This window comes from Mustela erminea, chromosome 5 (genome assembly GCF_009829155.1).
Source record: "Mustela erminea isolate mMusErm1 chromosome 5, mMusErm1.Pri, whole genome shotgun sequence".
Lineage (NCBI taxonomy): Eukaryota > Metazoa > Chordata > Mammalia > Carnivora > Mustelidae > Mustela > Mustela erminea.
Genome location: NC_045618.1, coordinates 98969163 through 98988563, shown reverse-complemented (window position 1 = coordinate 98988563; position 19401 = coordinate 98969163). Strand labels below are relative to the sequence as shown.

At 49.4% G+C, this 19401-nt stretch overlaps 1 long non-coding RNA gene and 1 pseudogene across 1 annotated transcript; one reads left to right on the top strand and one right to left on the bottom strand.

The window, feature by feature from the left end:
- Positions 1–95: 95 nt before the first annotated feature.
- On the bottom strand, positions 96–2742 carry LOC116591357. Its single transcript, XR_004285972.1, has 3 exons — positions 2273–2742; positions 2047–2156; positions 96–228 (listed from the first exon to the last, which is right to left on the bottom strand). It is a non-coding gene; the product is annotated as an uncharacterized LOC116591357 (long non-coding RNA).
- Positions 2743–13125: 10383 nt separating this feature from the next.
- Positions 13126–17017, top strand: LOC116590213 (annotated as a pseudogene).
- The last annotated feature ends 2384 nt before the right edge of the window (positions 17018–19401 follow it).

Below are 19401 nucleotides of genomic sequence, written 5' to 3'. Positions count from 1 at the left end.
TTCAAGACCAGAAGTCTCTCCCCATTTAAACTTTACAGACTAATAGAATCTGGGCCGCAGGGTTAAACATAACAAATGACATACAGTAACAAATGTTAAAATAGTATAATGCAAAAGCATCAGAAGCAGCAGCAGAAATGTTCTGAGGCCTCGGTTTAATTAATCCAAGTTGAACATATGGCTTTGGTTACATGTGATTCCAGGCCAGAGGCAGGAAAGCCAGCATTCCTGCAAGAGCCAAAGGAAAAGTTGCCAATGCAGACCATGGTGCAAGGGGGTGCCCCTCCCCACCCCCACCTCGGGGGTGCATGGAGCACCCACCCTCTCTCTTCACTCCTGCATCAACCCCAGTCCCTTTACCCTGTCCTTGCAAGACTGTGATCATTTTCGAAGTGTGAGTGTTGTCTTACTCATTTTGGAGTCAATGATGTGCTTGTGGAGAGAATGAATGAATGCTCAAACCTAAATGAATGGTGGGAGGCAGAAGGGAAGGACAGCTTTAAGTAAGTAAACTTGCTCTTTCCTAGAAAATTCTTGACGTCCCTGGGCGGAGCTGGCTGAACACAAGGTAATAAAGATTCTTGTGCTATTATTTAAGTTATTAGAAAAGGTGAGAGGATGAATCAAGGTCTTTCAACTGAAAGGAACAGAGCCTGATTAGTTTCCCTCCAGCATTTTGGGGTTGATTTGAAGGCCACATGCAGATAAGAAGGTAAGGGCCCTTGACCAAAAGAAAGGTCTAATGGCAACCCAGGACAAGCTCACTTCCTGGGAGGAACAGGAACAATAGAACCTATATGGAGCCTGACAGTGTCCTAGATGTAGGTCAGGAACCAAGAAGTCTTTCAAGATCAAACACTGCTTTCAAACACAGACACTTCAGCTCCTGGCCAGATGAGCACAGTCTCCATCCACCTTTGGCCTTCAGGCTCTGCCACTGCTCTTCTTGCTGCTTATTTAAGCTGATGCTTCAGGACCCCAAATGCCTGCCTTATCTGGTTCCTTTACCACCAAGGGTTCCCTCTAGGATCTCCTTGTCAAGTTTGCCAAGAGAGAGGATCTCATGAGTGTAGATGGGCAGAGGTCCCACTGGCCCACCAATCAGTAAGTAGGCTGCTGCTTGGACCAGGTGCCCAGTCCAGTGTGGTGAGGTCCCAGGCATGGCTCTGGGCATGGGCAGAGGTTTTCTGTGGGGGCTGAAAGCAGAGCAGGTGTCTTGCAGCCTCTGATCACAGACATGTCTGATTAAACTGAGGCGGGAGGGACCACATTACTTGGAGTACTGTGTTGTTTGTACACTCTTGACTGTCCTAGTGTGTTTCTGACAATCACAGAGAGGTCTTTGACTCTGCCAAGTTGGTGAGCACACATCCCAGGTCCCCTGGATGTCATGCATATCCTCCACTTGGGTCTGAAAATCAGCAATGGGTGTTGAGTATGAATTCCAACTGCCAGGGGATTGGGGGGACGATAGAGGAGGGGGAACATGAAGACTTGACAAGAGGTGATGAATAAGTGCCTATGATTTAATTACTCCATTCATGAGAGGATCTGCAGGGTAACAAAGCTGGTTTAAAATAGGAGAACAGAGATGTTGTGCGCTGAAAGGGGTGCTGAAGGCTGCAAAGTTGGATACAGAACTGGTTCATGTCCTACAGGACAACAAAACTATAACCTTTGGGGTTATTTTTTTCTACCAGATAGAAATCATTTGCATCTCTACTGAACAGGAGAGTCATTTACATTTTAAATTTCTACACAGTGTCATCTAATTTTACAGAGTTATGCATGCCTGGACTCCAATTAATAGTAAATATTAAGTCAAAATTACCTTCCCCTGGAGAGCCAGAAGACCCCCAGGTAAGCTTAAGACATTGTTTTACTATGGAAAGGGCTTTGTTTACCCTCCTCCCCTTCCGCCAAGTTTTAAAAATTCTTCTTAACAGAAAAATCAACCACATTTTGCTTCAGTGTGTTAAAGAAGGGAAAACGATAGTAAATGTGGGCAGTCTAACGTCCAGGGAGTGGGGCAGGAAGGTTCTCTACCTGGGTTGGCTGCTCACCAGCAGCGAGACTTCACATCTGATCTCCCTGGACCTCAGTGTCCTCATCCATGAAATGGGGCTGCGGGACTGCGCATCTGGCACCACGTCGGCCTAAAAGTCATTTTCCAAATAAAAAATTGCACCACTCCCCTCCTCCCCCCTTACCATACTAATCCTGAGAGAGAAAGAGGAAGGGGAAACAGCACAGAAGCCGTTCGCGCGCAAACCTTCGGGGCTGGGAGAGGCGCGTTCTGACTGCTCCAGGAAACACCAACCTCACCGTGCGCAGCCGGCCGGCTTCAGCCCAGGGAGGGACGCGGGCTGACGGACCGCGGTTCCACCTCTGGGTCGGCAGGCAAGGGGGGTCGATGGCCCGCGGGTCCCGCCGGGCCGGTGCCGGCTCCTCCCCGCAGGGACTCGGCGCGTCTGTCCCCCGCCCCCGCGACCACCCGCCGCCTCGCGGGCGCCCCGCCAGACTCTCGCTGGGCGACGGTGTCAGTGAGCCACCCCTGTTTTGGTAAACACACACTCTGCAGTTTCAGGCAACACTTGCCGGTTGCCATGGGCGTTTTCTCTTTTGACAGAAGCAGGGGCTCCGGAATCCCTTGATTTGGAGCTGTGGGCTGTGGATGTGGGTGTCTCCGCTGCTTTACCCCAGAAGGATGGGGGCCGGGCGGGAGGCTGTGCCGCCATTCTCACGGTCTTAGGTCTCCTGACCTTGGCTGAGCACCAGGTGTGTTCACCAGGCTTGAGCCAGGAGGCATCCTTTTCCAGGTGCGAGGACTTCCAGGTAGCTGAGTACCTTGCTCCTCGCCCTCCAAGGGCACAATCCTGAACACAATCCTTTTGTCATCTCCAGAGTAGATGGAACCCTGGAGCCCTGGCTTCTGGGAGCCTCTGTCCGGGTCAACTCAGACCAGACTTCCTGAAGGCCCGGAAGGAACCATGCAGGCCTCCCAGCGAGAGGAAGCTAGGAATCTGGAGACCAAGGAGATAGCAAGGAGGTGTTTTGGACCTGCAGACAGTTTAGAGAAACTGCTGAGCACTTGTCCAACCCCTGCTTCTCGGTGGAGGAGGGGAGTGCTGAGGGCTTTGGGGGGCAAAATGATTCTTCTAGGCCTACTGAGGACAGGCTGGGCCCCAGTGCCAGAGTGGAGGGGGTGGGGTGGTGGGGGGTGTCTTAGCTCCCCACGCAGCAAATGTCCATAGCACCTCCCCATCTTTGGGAAAGCTCCAAATGCCACCACCTATATCCAAATACTCCTGAGATCCAGGTGTCTCTTTAGGTTGAAGCCACTGCTGGATCTTTTCCTAAAATACATAACCAAAAATATGAACTAGTTCCTTGAGATGTAGCCGTTGGGATGTGAAGAGTTTCATAGTCAATATTATTCGGGGTTGGGGAAATGGTAGGTTAAAAAGGGGGAACAGAATTTCCTTACGATGGGACTTCTCAGAACCTTTTAATACAGAAATGAGTGGTCTGAATGATCAAAATTCCCCGATCTAACTGACAATGGAATTCTTTCTCTTTGGGACTCACCTTGAGGGGCCCACCTCGGATAACTCTTGGCTACACTGTAACCCCCAGAACAGCCTGGGATGATCTCTGTATCTTCTACCATGTGCAGCAGAGGGGTGAGCCCTCAGAAGGCCCTCATGTTTTTACTGAAGTGAACTCTGGCAAACCAGAGTGTGTGAAGCTAGCAGGAAGGAGGCCAGAGGACCCGGAAACCACAGTGAAGATGACCTCACAAAGAAACCAGTGTGGTGGGGCTCCTGGAGGGCTCACAGGGAAGCACCCTGCTTCTGAGGGGGAGCAGGCTGACAGGCGCCTTGGGCTTGCATGGTTTGGGGAAGTGAAAATAGCTCTGGTGGTTGGGAGAGAAGCATGTGTGGATGAAATTATTCAAATTCTGACAGATGGATTGGAGGTCTCCTTTCCTGCTGGCCTGGCAGCCTCTGTGTAGAAAGCCTTGCCTGGGAGATGGCTCCTGGCAGCTCTGGGGAGAGGCTGAAAATGTAAGCCCAGGCAGATAGAATGGCACGGTAAAGCGACAGCCACCAGGTGCTCAGGAGGGAAGTTGGAAGCCAGAATGTTCCTGGAGCTGAGCTAGGACCATCCTGTTGTGCAAAAAACAGAGCGGTGTGTTCGGGTCTGAAGGATTAGGTTTCTCAGAATGGAAGCGTGACCTGTGCACACTGAGCTTCAGGCTTTGCTCCAAGGTCAGGGGGACAAAAACCTGCTTCTTCCCCTCCAGGAGGATGCCACCCAAACACACTCAGTCCTCCCAGGGCCAGGGCAAGGGGCCAGGGCCAAGGGGATCAGCCGCTTCCTGTGAGGAACTGGGTGAGCAGCCCCGTGGCTCTCAAGCTCCCTGCACCTCACCCACACCCTCCCTGGCTTGTAAATCAGGTTTTGCTCCCTAAGGGTGCTCCACGCCAGTGAAACTTATCTCTGAGCAGTTAGTTATAAGCTGTCAGTTCTTAAAATTTTCCAGTTTAACTGGACTGGTGGGTGCCTGGGGGCCCTGCGTTCAAGATCCCAGCTGCAAAGGAAGAAAAGAAAAGGAAGGTGGTCCCCACTTCCCCAGGGCTGCTGGTCTCTGTGGGTCCTGCCTCAGCCTGCGGGACAACCCAGAGTGGTTCCTCCCCACCCCCAAGCCTGGCCAGCTTTTTTGCTCACGGGTCACAGTCCAGCTTATTAAACTTGGATGACAGTAAACCAATGACTAACTGGATAATTAAAGCCACAAGTCAGGAGGCCTGGGTGGATCCCTCCTCCAGAATCTCCAGTGGCCTGTTCCACAGGCAGACGCTGCTCGCAGGGCGTCCTCCCCACAACCAGGAAAGCTTCTGTGAATTTAAAAACCCTCTGAGTGACCTCCACCACTTCTTGCAATCACTTCTCCATTTATCCATTGCTTCATGCCCCCATGCCACCGTCCCTGTCCACCCCAAGGAAGGAGGAAATCGAACCCCACTCCCCCACACTGCTGCGTGGACAGGAACATGACAAAAGATTTCCAACTAAAACCAAAGTTACTCAGCAGAGCTTCCTGCCCGGCTGGGCTGACGTGCTAGAGGACACAGATCCCTCCCCCACCCAGTTCTTTCTCTTCCATGCAGCTTCTCCGCTTCAGTCACTTGAGAGCCTCTCCCCACTTTCCTAGGAGGGTGGAGGACACCTTCAAAGCAGGCAGGCCCGCAGGGAGAGCACCCTGGGTTGCTTCAAAGACGGTCTCCTCCAAGTCTGAAGTTCTTAGTGAATGCCTTGCCTCCGTTTCTGGAACATGAAGCCCTACTGAAGTTTCCAAGGTCCCCAAAAGCATTTCTGTGCTTCTCCTCTAATCTAGTGCCCGTGGACCTCCCCTTGGGGGGTGGGGGCGCTTACACCTAGCTTACACCTAAGCGCTTACACTCTAGTGCCTCTGCATTACCCCCCACCCCACCCCGACCCCTGCAGCTCTGGCTGTCCCTGCACCCTCCTATCTCTCCACCAGTCTGTCCTTCATCCCTGTCCTCAGCAGCAGCCAGCTGCCACTAGGAGACACGGGTGAAGGAAAGGCTGCAAGTGGGGCGATGGGGTGGGCGATCTGATTTTTGTATGCTATTCCACAGTAGAGGTTTGTGGTTATTTTAATTAAAAATATAGTAATGCTTCCTCCAAGTGTTTGAGGACTTTTGATTCTGAGAAAGTAGAGACCATGTACAGCCCATGGCTCTATGCTGCTTGCCCTGCTTTGGTAGGCTGTTTCTTACCCCTGCTTAGAAGGACCCTAATGGGAGTGGAAGAGTCATTTGGATTCGTACTTGTTAGCAAGAATGTCTTTCACAAAACTCTAAAACTTGTGAGGGCAGAGACTTTCTGACATTGAATTTCATGGTCTTGCAATAGTGCCTAGAAAATAGTTAAGTGTTCTCAGGCAATTTGTGTTTGTTGCATTACTATCACTACCTAAAGGAAGAAATTAAAGTCACTCTCTGTTTTCGAGATGCTCTGTGTGTTTAGGCTTGTTAAAAAGAAGCAACAGGAAAAACAACAACAACAACAGAGGGGCCCCTCGGTGGCTCAGTTGGCTAAGCGTCCGACTTGATTTTGGCTCAAGTCACAATCTCAGGGTTGTGAGAGCCCTGGTTGGGCTCTGTGCTGAGCAGGGAGTCTGCTCGAGATTCTCCCTCTCCCTCTGCTCCTCCCCCTGCTCCCCCCAAAATAGATAAGCAAATCTTTAAAAAAAAAAAAAAAAAAAGGGAAAAAAAAAACGCAGACCCAAAATGGAGACACCTATGTTAAGCCCAGCCCCAAACTTAGCACCTAATCTTACTGCAGTTCCAGCCTTTCCCAGGAGTGGACTTTAAACCAGTCAGTCTCTAATTTCCTGATCAGCACTAGTGAGGACCTCTGCCAAGACCCCTGCCCTCACCCCTAAGGGAAAGTGACCTTGCCTTAATTGATCCTTTCTTTTCTTTCACTAATAACTTCTTTGTCCTGCCCCTTTCCTGCCTATAAAACCCTTCTAGGTCGCACAACTCCTCAGAGCACCCTTGTATTTGTTACAGGGATGCTGCCTGATTCACGAATTGGTGACTAAAGCCGCTTAGATCTTTAAATTTCCTTAGATGAACTTTGGTTCTTTAACAGGCTGCTTGTGTGTTGACAAATTGCACGCATATCCTCTCCATCTCGAATCACCGGGAACTGATGCTACCAAAATTCGTGTCTCATCTGTCCTCTTATCTGTGTCTAGCAGATGAACGCAGAGCCAACCAGCAGACCTGCAGACTGATGAGGAAGGCATTGGGGCCCAAGAAATCTGACAGAGTTCCAAACCACATGCAAAGTAAGAGAGATGGGCGTTCTGTGAAACAGGCCCCAAACCTCAGTCCTGCCCTGGATGTCACTGTCTGCCTCAGGCCTCCCTGAGGGGCCTTGAAGATGCTCAGCTGGGAGCCTCTGCTGGGGCTGGGTTTCCTGGCCAGCCTGGCCTGAGGGCGGTGGAGGAAGTGCTGTGGGGAGCTGAGTGAGGCAGAGGGCCATGAGCAGGGTGCACACCCACAGGGTGGGGGTGGGGGTTGGGGGCGCACTGCTGGGAGCTGGCTGAGGACAAAGGAAGCCGAGGTGTGGACCTCCCCTGCTGCAGAAGGGGCTTTCTTGTCCCCCTGATCTCCCAAACGCTCTCCAACTAAATACCAACTGTGCCTAACTCTGAAGGCAGGCCCTCACCTGTGTGTGTGTCCTACCAGAGTTCTTTGCTCCCCGGGGAGAAACAGAAGCTACACACATCACTGTTCCTTTCAGGATTGAATTATTGCTGTTTAAAAAGTCAAAGGGAAAATGTAAGGTTGGTTCTTGTATTAACAGAACTTTTCAATAAGAACAGTGTGATTTCTCGCCAGTTGCTGGTGACCAGTTTTCCAGAAGGGACTGACACACTTGTGAGGCAGTTATTACATGTGATGACAACCACCAATTTAGTGAAGGGTCAATGGCTTGTTTATTTTTAAATATTGAAACCCTTCAGGTTATACATGGATCACTTACTTGAAATAATACCAAACAGTGGCCTTATGGTGACAGAATTCGACCACTTCCGGACAAGTCAGGAGCATTATATTTTATGTCACTCTTCTAGAGTATAGAAATTACTCTGAAGTAAACTCTAAGAAAACCTTCCCTGGTGTTCCTTGAGTTTGTGATCCCAAGAAGGGAACAGGGACAGGATCCCCTGGGATACAATCTGAGCAATGAGGTAAAGTCCCTGTCCCCCAGGCCATCTGGTGCCAACAATCCAGGGCCCCAGGCCTCGAGGCTGCCTGTTGGTCATAATGAGCCATCTGTCTGCCTGGCCGGGAGAAGCCCATGGGAGCAGGTGTCTTGGGGCATTCTGACATGACCCCTGACCTTTGCCAAGGAGCATGTTTGGTTTTATCCAGAACAGCTCAGCCTGGTGGTGAGAATGTACCCTCTTCATCCATCTTCATGTTGCCCCTGGATTGTTCGGGGACCTTCTGCCCATTTCCCTCCCCGTGCAGAAGCAGGGACGGGGTGGGGGGCGACAGCGGGGGTAGGGGGAAGATGTCTTTATCTTGTTGCCCTTGCATGTATCCTGACCAATCACAGGGCTTCTAGGGGATTTCTTTGTTTTTTAAATATATGTGCCATTTAAGTAAAAAGAGAGTCTAATATGCCATGTAGCTTTAGGAAGAGTCCTTTAGCTATTCCTTGTTTCCAAACAAAATGCTACCTCCAAGATTCCCCTATATAGAAATTCTAGAGCCATTGCTCAGCCTCTGTGACATGTTGTCATGAGTAAGTTGTTTTTGATAGAGCACCAAAGTACCCAAATGATTTACCTCTTAAAAAAAAATAAGTTGATGGCTCAAGGTTGTCCATGTCATATGGTACTCCTCTGTGCCTTGGGTCTGTTTTCTGGCATGGGAACAGAGACAATGCTACAGCCTGCATACTGTCCAAGGAATGGGCTCTCTGTTATTGGGAGCAAGGGCAGATGGAGGGGAAGGGGAGGTGGGGATGACAGCCCCAAAGCCCTGCAGTGGGGTGTTACACTGCCAAAGAGAAAGGGGATTTCTAGAACTTTAGAAAGCCAGGGTCTTCTTTCCCTCCAACAATGGAAATTGCCAAGTAGGAGTTGGATTTAGCTCTGAAGACTTAAGAAGCTCTGGGTGTGTGTGGGGGGGGGGGGGTGCATGGCTCAGCTCATTTGGGACCAGAGTCCCAAATGGTCAGTCCCTGAAGCCAGGCTCTCTCCTCAGTCTCAACCTGTGGTTAAATGGTGGGATTGGCTTGGTCTGAGGAATTTTCTAAACTAAATGTCTCAGCATTTTATAATTAGTAGAATTCAGGTAAAATGGAGAGCTTTGACTTTTTTCAAGAATCAGGAACAAGGGGAGGCCAGCCCCATTGGCCAAGATGCACCCTCTGCACCCCTCCCCCACCCCACAAACACACCCGGGCAGCCCCCATCCTGCTTGGGTACCTTGGAGGCATGAGGGGCCACAGAGAAGCTCCCGCCATGGACCCCCTGCCTCCCCTATTCTCTCTGCCACCCAGAGGGTGTCTAGACACACATTTCCTGGATCAAATTCAGGCCCGAGAGCCATGATTTATTCTTGCCTCGGCCTCCACTCCTCCCACATCACCACACAGACACACAAAAACCTCCTGCCCATTTACTAAAGCCAAAGAATGTCAGGATTAATCCATAATTGAAACTTTTGAAAGAGCTAAAAGCAGCTTGAGGCTTAGCATTCCGCAGCTCCTCATTAAAAGAAGGATTTTTGTAACTCGAGGGCGGCTGGAGACACATGACTGATTTCAAAAGCTCACGTGAAGGATCCCAGCCTCAAGGATACAAGGCAGGCCTGCTGGGATGCTTGATGTCTTTCAGTCTCAGGACAGGTGTGTTGGGTGTTTGAGACTACAGCCCAATGGCGAGAAGGCCCCAGGCCCTCAGGAGCACGGCAAAGAATGGTCATGGTCAGGGAGAAAGCACTGCGGCCCCTGGCAAGCCTGAGTTGCAGGCTCCAACACCCAGCTGGCCCTGAAGCAGGTAGAGACCTGGAGCCCCAGCACACATGGCCCCTCCTCCTTGTATCACCCCCGCCAGACGTTCTGCCATGTTGGCTGTTCTCTGGGATTTCACACTGACTTTCTCATGGGGGTTCATAGATAAGGGCTGCCATCTCTGGCCTGGACTGTGTGGAATTGTGTGGAATGTGCTCAGAGGGGCTTTAGAGTCAGACAACATTGGAGCTGGGACATTTCAGATAGCATCTGGCCAGGCTTCCCAATGTGACTGCTCTAGAATCACCGAGAACACTTCAGAATACAGGCTTGCGGGCTTCAGATCGCCACCCACTGCCCCTCCCCTGACATGACCCTGTGAAGTCATGAGCTGTCAGGCTTGGGAAATACTGATGTCATCCAACCCCTTCCCTTCCGTTTCTGATGTAAGATCTGAGGTACAGTAACTTTTCCAAGGTCACACAGCTGGTTTGGGAGGACTGAGGGCGAGTACAGGTCTCCTGAATATGATCCATGGCTTTTTATATAATACATCACCTCCTGGACGTGCCCACAGACAGACCTGCACACTACCGCCAGAGATTTTGAATGTGGAAGAGGGTAAGAAGCATGGCCTTCGTGCCTTTAACCCCAGATAATTTCCCCAATATTGGCTTCCGTTGTGGTTGATGACCCACATGCCTCAGTCTCAAGTCATTTGGGCAGGAGTTTCGGCTTCTAGCTCTGTAGTTACCACAGTTTCACTTGTCCTTTGAGAGGTGAGGAAAGGAACTGTTCATATGTATGTGGACTGCTCTCTGCCTCCGTTTACCTCTCTTTAAAATGGAGAGAATGACTGACCCAGCACCCTTATGTCTGCTTCTTTGGAGCCCTGCAGGACAGTTGAATGGCCACAGAAAGGCATTTTGTGATCTCCATCAGGCAGAGATAGAAGCTTTCTATACCCACACCGAACTATTCTTAAAGTCAAGGCTGGTCTTGCCACATATTTAATAATTCTGATGTCAAAATACCATTGTGGCTTCTCTGACTACCCTGCATGACCTCCAGGAAGGGCTGTCTGTCTTCTCTTGGTTTCTGGAGGGCTGGTGAAATATTTCCTGTGGGTAATTGTAGGAGGAGCCCCAGTTTTGAAGGACTGAACAAGATAAAAAAATTCAATACTATGACTAGTAGCTAGTACAGAGTCCTTATAAAAGGCCGGGCATTCTGCCGAACATTTTACACACATTATCTCACTTAATCCTCAACTACAGCCCTTATGAATGAAGTGTGACGAGTATTCCCTTTTCACAGATGTGGAAAATGAGGCTCAGAAAGGTTAAAGAACTTGCCCAAGATCACCAACTTGCTGAATGCGGGAGCCAGGATTCAAACCCACATCCAACTGTCTCCAGGGGTGAAGCTCTGATAAAGGGGGCTGTTATCACAGAGCACTGTCCTCATGAGCTTGACCGGTCACCTCCTGCTGCCTGGTAGTTCCCAGTGTGACATTACAGCCTGCTGCAGCTCAGGCCAAGGACAGCCCGGGCACCACCGTCCTGGCTCTCAGCTGAGAGGCTCACAGCTCCCATCAGATCGGGGACTGCCTGACCCAGCCTGACCAAATTAGAGCAAGTAATGGGTGTGACATAATTTGACATGTACATTGTTAATTGAACCCCATGGGAGATGATTTTAAATAGAGACAAATACCATACTGTGAACTATTTGGGTTATGAAGCCCTTATTCTCTGACTATTGCAGGCGGGTGGGTCGGGGAGGGGAGAATTGTGTCATGATAAACTGAAAACTCCTGAGCTTGTCCAGGGTCAGGAGAGCAGCAAGCTATCTGGACTGGGAAAAATCCTTCCTGGACGTTTCAGGGATCTATGCTCCCTTCCTAGCATTTTACCCCCAAAATGCTCCCAAGCCCACATTAGGAACCACTGCTTCCACCCATCCTCCCCCTACCCCCAGAGACTTCCTAGCCAGGGAGACTCAGAACCCTAATTGCAAAGCCAGTCCTGGCCAGACCACAAAACAGGCACAGTGTGACATCCCCAGAGGCACCCCCACCCCACTCTCCCTTCCTCGGGCTCAGGAAACCTGACCTACCCAGGGGCCTTGCCAAGAGCCCTACATTGGTGCACCCTTTCTGGGCATCACCCTATGCCCAACTGCTAGTCCCTTTCCCTTGTCACTAGAGAGACTTACCTGTCTTATTTCCCAGGCCCTCATGCTTGTTTTCTGAGTTTCCTAAAGCGTCTGGGTACCCACATCTGCTAGGGCCGCCAATCATAATGGCTTAATATGTGCCTGTCCTCTCCGGCATGACCTGCCAGCTGTACGACACACAACTAGCACCTAAGATATTATCTATGGTTGGAAAAAAAATAAAAAAAATAGCACCTAAGATATTATCTACGATTGAATCAGTGAATGAAAGAGCAAAAGTTGTCGGGAAATCAGATGCCTTTCCTCAAACCAATAAGCCGATTACTGGCTTCCAGGCGAATAGAAACACAATTGAGAGCAAGAAAACTTTGCCTTTTCAAAAAGTCCTTTAAATGACACTCCTTTAACAACACTAGGTGGTGACAATGGCCAGGAGAGGTGTAGGACACGTGGTGGCCTCCCTACATGCATTCCCTTTTTTTCTCTCCCTCCCAACAAGGTCCCATACTTCCCCAACCGTGCTATTGGGAGGAAAAACCTTGTTACAAGTCTCTGAGTGGACCATCTAGAGGGTCTCATTGTCCTAGCCTTCCTAGTCACAGTGATTGGTTTGGGGACCCGGTCCAGATACAAGAAGACTTTGCCAAGAGCTTCAGGGACATTGTGGTCTAATGTTAGGTGAAATTGATGTCTTCACTGACATCCAAAGACATTGGAACTTCATTGAGTTGTCTAGCTACAATATTGGGCCTTATCTGAAGCCTACCTGACCTCTGGACTTCTCAATTACATGAGACAATAAAACCTATTTTTATTTAAGCCAAATAAATACTTAACCCAATAATATGTAACTCCTTGGTTACTTTTTATGCCTGAGCTCAGAGAGAAAGACTGTATTTTGTCATTTTAAATCACCTTGTCTTAAAGCTTACTTAAATATACCAAAAAAAACCAAACAAATAAAAAACCAAACAAATAAATAAACCAAACCCCTGATTTTTCACTCTTAAAGGCTTCTCAAGATTTCTAGACTTTTGATATTCCAGGTTAATGAAGAAATAACAGTGGTTTCAATAAGGTAGAAGCCTATTTCTCTCTCCCATAAAAGAAGGCTGGGGTCTGGCTGGTATGGGAGCTACAATGTCATCAAGATTCCAGGTTCTCTTGTCTTTCTGTTCTGCCATTATTAGCCTATGATTTCCATCTTCACATTCACCTCATGGTCTAGTGTGGCAGCTAGAGCACCAGCCATCACACTGATCTTCCTTTTCCAGAGAGGCACAGGGGGAAGGGAGAAGGGGAAAAAGTGAGTACATTTGTACAGTAGCACCTCTTAAAGAACAGAAGACCCACCCAACAGCTTAAACTTATACCTCAATGGCCATCCCAACTCTAAATGTGACAGATGAATGTACCATGGAGCTGGGCACATTGCCACCCAAGTTAAAATCTGTTGTGTTACTAAGGGAAAAGGTGAGTGTAGATACCGTGTCAGCAAGGAGCAGTTTCTGTCCTACCTTACTTAAACAAATCTGACTCTTGTGCTCAGTTCTGCAGCCTGGTGCCTGTTCCCTCAATGAAATCCCCTGGTTCAAGTGGCAATAATTCTTTCCATAGATCCTCAGCAACCCCAGCTGGTTCCCTAGCCCACCCCCACGCAGGACCCTCTGACCAGCATCTTCTGATTTATCTAGTTAAGCATTCACTAAGCACCTACTGTCTACCTTTAGACCACATTAGTCTTTCATTGGAATCTTAGCTTCAGCTGAACTCACAGCACACTTGGACTTCTCCATCAAGTTCCAGTCAGACCCCACACCCCTATGCTAATTTATTCACTAGTCTTGCCCTAGAGCTGTGTTCTTTCCAACACAAGCCTGCTCTTCGTTCATTGGTCTATAATGTCTGCTGGCATTAGTGTTCTCAGTCCTGTGGCTGAGGGCCTTGTGGGCCCAGAGCAGCAAGGGCTGTGGTCCACAGCAGCAGCTGAGTCAAAGCTGAGTCTCTCTGAAACTTCATGGACGATGGGGTATGATTTTTCTTGGGACAGGTGACTGGGTCAGGCCAAGACAATGATTTTCAGTTCTCCCAAGGCCCTCTGGCTCCATATGGTACATTTTAGGCCCCAGTGACAGCACCGTGGGCCTCTGTTAACAATGAACAGCACAAACAAGGTGAAGCCAAGTAGTCATAATGAAATGAGTTATTGTCTTGTGAGACACAAAACATCTGCTCCTTCCTACCTCACCTGCACAAAAGTAGAAAAAAATCAGAAAAATCAATGTCTGTTATTGCTAACAGAACGTGTTGTGTTGAGTCCTCATATAAAGACTACCTATCAGAAGCATCTAGTTCTTTCGCTTGAATTTTACCCATTTGATTTTAATTATAAACTGAAAGCTATTGTAACTCAAAATCTTACAGTCTATTATGTCTTTTCACGTGGAAACATTAGGCAGATGTGAACAATTATCCCCCGTTGGATTTTTTTTTTTTTTTTTTTAAAGTTAAAGTCTTTGGGGGAACAGCTAAACTGTGCTTTGAATGACTGGTTTAAAACAACCTACAAGTGGATCCCAACTGGAAATGGGAGGAGGAGCCTGGGAGGCAGTGAAGGTTGGGGGGCAGAGAGGGAACGGGTCCACTGGTGCCCCAAGGAAGTGCCCCTGACCCCACCAGTGCCCCATTATCACCCAACCCCACCTTGCCCTCGCCATGCTGTTCTGTACCCCCTGAAATACTGACTTGAGGCTGGATTGTATTGAAAAGCTCCCGACTACTCTCTTTCATTACTGAAAGCTTGTGGCTGAGGCCCAGCTGATAAGCCTGTCAGTGAACCCATCCAATGTATTGAAGCCATCAAAGACCCTTCCATTTTGTTCATTTTGACCACCTATTTGCCTACACCTTATGGAGGAAGAAAACAAACCAAATCAACATTGCTGCTGATATAAGAGTCCTGGAGGCAGAAAATCTAAAATTTGAACATCTGTGAGTATTCTAATAAGATCACAAAGGGTTTTGTTTTAAACCCTTGTTTGGAATCCTTGTTGTTTGGAACCCTGTGGCAATCCCATGCAGCCTTCAGACTCCAAGCCTTTGTCCTCAGTCCTAGGGAAAGCCCAGAGATGGATGTATGGTGCGTGATTTCCTTGCCCTTCTGGGTATGAGAGCCCAGAGGCCCCCAGCAGAGAAGGGCCTGAACTCCTGGCCGATGTGCCAGGAAAGTTGGGTGGGCTGGGGCTGACCAAGCTCTTTGGTGTGGTGAATTCTCTGTCTGCAGTGTTTCCTCTGTGAGAAGGAGCACTTGAGAAGCCCTGAGCCAATAGGACTCCTAAAAGGCCACACCCCTGAGCTGCCCCAGCAAGGGCCCTGAGGGGCATTCGCCAGGGCCAGGTGTGAGGCAGAGGGTGTTGGGAAGAGCCAGACTTGTAAAATCAGCTTGTGCCCAAGGCTCTAGAGAGGACTCACCTTGGGGGGTGGGCAGCAAAGGGAGACACCCCGTTGCTATGTACCACATCCCTAAGGTCCAGGGGTTACTGAAGGAAGAAGAGCAGGATGAGACCCGGAGGAAGAAAGTTGTGTTTCCTCCAAGCCAAGAGAAACAAAGACACATTCTGGTGAAGGAGTGAAAAGGAAACTATTAGAAAACTGGACCGCAAACCTAGTCCGCCCTTGGAAGATGGTTTCCATTTTGGGAAACACTGCTGATGGAAAGTCTCGCACCTCAACCATACTTTCTTTTACGGCTGTGAGGCCTTCCAAACCTTCCCTGCCCAGGAGCCCTGCACCATGGGAGTGTGGGCAGTGCCTGTCCCAGGCCACAGAGCAGGAGTGGCAGATATCAAGCGGCTCCTAGGGGCTATGGTGAGTCCCCGCCAGACAACACAGGGGCTGCTGAAGGGCCTGGCCACCTCAGACCCGCCATCCTTGTAACTTGTGAGGAAGGGCTACATCAAGAGCCCTTGAAGTAAGTGCCTGGGGGTGCCTCTGAAGCTTATCTGAAGCACTTCCCCAAAGAGCTCCCGGCTACCTTGCCTGCTGTGGTCTGGGTGTCCCCTTGTCCACGCGAGGCTCTGCTGTCATCATTTTCCAGTACACTGAGCACATTCATCTGCTGGGCTCAACAGCCCTCAAGGTGCCAGAAAAGCTCATCCAGGACCCATTCTGGAAGCTGGGTGGCTTCTCTGAAGCCTTCGGTTCCCCTCCCACAGACTTTTCCGGGCTTCAGCAGGCTCTGTACCTGCCCTCATTCTCCCCAGCCCCTGGGAGCCTCCTCCCTGGGCAGAGTAAGGACTGCATGAATCATGGGAAAGGAGTACTTCGTGAAGTCAAGGCCATTGCAGATACTCCCTGCCCCGCCTGACTACTGAGTTCGTACCCTTGAGGCCCACCGTGAGAAGGGCAAGGAAGCCAGCTGAGTGCCCAGGACATCTGCTTTCACCCATTTTCCCGGATGGGTCTCAAAAAAAAATGTGCCTGGTCTGGGTATGTGATGGAATGTCCTAACCATGATGTGGTCTATCGTAGCCAGCAACCCTAGTTTGGGAACCCATTCCAGGCAAACCTGCATGCAGACAAACTGTGCCTGCGTGGCCTGCAACTAATGGGTTTCTAAAGGTCAGCAACAGTGCTTCCGAGCACCTCTTGGGTGGAATGAACTTCATGGCTCATGGTGTCCAAGCTTAGCCACGGTCCCCCCGGTGCTGTGACTTTCTGGCTGATGGACCAGCTCGCCCCTGCCTCTTCACCGCTGCCTATGGCTCCAAGGGAGAGCCATTCTTCAGAGATCATGCCCCCAGCACCGTAGAGGGGCCATGGGAGGGCTTCTATGACAGCTATTCATTCAAGACCCAGTCAGTGCCTGAGACGGTGTGTGACAATGGCTTTGAAGCCACTAAGATGTTCTGGAGGCACAGGTGGACAGTGAGGGCAGGACCCTCAAGAGATGGGCAAGGATATGCAGAATATGATGGGGGCTGTGGTGACCACCATAGATGTACCACCAGGTTTGGTGAAGGATGCAGCCCAGCTGGCCTGGCTGGGCACTGAGCAGGAGCTCCAGCACAGACTCTGCTGCTGGAAGTTCAGGGGCAAGCTTTCCTGCGGACAAAGCTTCTGTGACAAGTTCTCTCGTGACCTCCAGTCTGTCTCTTCTGGAGACAAAATCATCCCCTCTGAGTCTGTTTCAACTTCAGTTAAAACCCACTGACTTGGGGCGCCTGGGTGGCTCAGTGGGTTAAACCTCTGCCCCCAGCTCAGGTCATGGTCTCAGGGTCCTGGGTTCAAGCCCCTTATCGGGCTCTTTGCTCAGTGGGGAGCCTGCTTCTCCTTCTTTCTCTGCCTGCCTCTCTGCCTACTTGTGATCTCTCTTTGTCAAACTAAATAAAATCTTAAAAAAAAAAAAAAAAACCACCCCACTGACTTGAGGGCGCCTGGGTGACTCAATCAGCTAAGCATCTGCCTTAGACTCAGGTCATGATCATGGGTCCTAGGATCAAGCCCTGTGTCAAGCTCTCTGCTCAGACTCCCTGGGAAGCCTGTTTTTCCCTCTACCCTTCTCCCCTGCTCATGATCTTTCTCTCTGACTCTGTCTCTCTCAAATAAATAAATAAAATCTTTAAAATAACAACAACAACAACAACAACAACAAAAACCCAGTGAGTGACCTTGAAGCTCAGCTCCCTCTTTGAGTCCTTCACAATTACTTAGGTTCTCAGAGTTAGAATTCTCATTGAGGTAGGCCCTCCTTCTAGTCACCTCTTGTGCTGTGTGTCCTCTCTGCTCATCCTGGGGCCACTTTCCCATGGTGGGGGTGGGGGGAACAGATGACAAGCCAGGGTGCACCTAGTGTAGTGGTAGACTTGAAGCCATGAATTCCTCAGGGAAGTGAACAGTTCTAGCAAAGGGGAATGAACCTGAATCTGTTGCATTTATAACCAGTAAAAATAATCTATACTGGTATCACAGACAGAAGCTACTGTCTGTGAAGACTTCTCCCAGTCCGTCCCCAGCACAAGGATAAGGTGGCTGTGCCAGCAAGTCTGACCCACAAAGCTGAGCCACGTCTAGAACCACCATGGTTCTAGTCACTTCTGTCTTCTAAACCTCTCTTTTCCTTGCTTTCTCCCTTCATGCCTCACAGTTACTTGGGGGGAAGTGAGCGTCCCAGGCACTTCCTGCTTGGAATAGCCTGAAGGAAACCTACGGCCGTCCTCCAGAGTTAGAGCCCAATTCCTGGCTTCAGCCTGTTTCATTAAGAGACCACCCAATGTACCACGGAGGTCACTGGAGTGGATGGAGATTGAGGGATAGGGTCCTCAGTCCTGAGAAGTCATCACGCAGGTGACTGCTGCCTCCGCACCTAGGGAGAACATGGAAGGAAACAGGCCCTTACTGGTAGTGTGTCCTGCTTGTGGATGCTTCTGTTTGCCTGTCCACTCAGTGGTCCCAAAGATCACATCTTACCCCCAAGCAGAGCACCTGCTTTTCTCCCCCTCCAACCCTGGCAAGCCCACCATCTGCTTAGGAGTATGGTATTATAACTGTTATTGCTTATTTTGAAGTGAGTTAATTCTTGGTTCCCAGATCATGAGAAATCTTCCAGGGAAACAGAGCACAGAATGGACCGTTAGTTTTCTTTTTATTTTTTTAAGTATATACAAATATTTCAACAGATCATTAAGAAAAATTTGTAACTCTCTGGTCCTTGCAAGAGACATCAAATGAGCTTTTGTTTCTCAAGAGCTGGGATGTCTATATCTAGCATGACTAGAAGAGACTGTTGTGCTGAAATCCTGTCACTGTGGTGGATTTTATCTTCAATGAGTGAAAACAACAAATCAAAAGCAACATAGTTCTCTACCGCACTAGCAGGTGGGCGGAGTTCCAGGGAGATGTGCAGCGGTCATTCCTAGTGTGGCAGTCAGTGTGAGCCTTGAAATGTGTTGGTTCTTCTCATTGCTCTGTTCCTGCCTCCTGTGGACCAGGGACTGAGGCTGAAGTCTAGCACTGTTTGTTATCAAATTCACCATTGTAAAGGAATTTTCCTGTTGGGGAAGAAAACAAACCAAAAAAACCCAACAAGCCAACCTGACACCTTAGAAGTTTATTATATTACAGGTTTCACCAAGGAGGCTCGACTCTGGATTCAGAAACTTTGTCAACTGGGCACCTGAGTGGTTCAGTTGAGTGCCGGACTCTTGATTTCAGCTCAGGTCATGATCTAGGGGTTATGATCTCAGGATAATGGGGTCAAGCTCCCCCCCAACCCCAGGTCGAGCCCCAGGTCAGGCTCTGCACTCAGCAGGGAGTCTGCTTTTCTCCCTCTCCCTTTGTCTCTCCCTTGCTCACACACTCTCTCTCAAATAAATAAATCCTTTAAAAAAAAAAGTTAAGTTAATCTAGTCATCCCTTTTATTGAAACTGTCCATATATTTTTAAACCAAATGACTGTGATAGTACATGATTTAGGGCTAGAAGTGTTCATCGTCTTGACAACCAATGATTCCGGTGAATGGTCTGAGGTCTAAGAGGCTCTACTACTCTATTGAGAGACAAGGGAAGAAATCCCAGAGGCGGGCATTGGCATATGTCCTCTCTGCTTTTTAATTTCCAACAAAAGACAGTGACCTCATAGTTACAAACATTTCC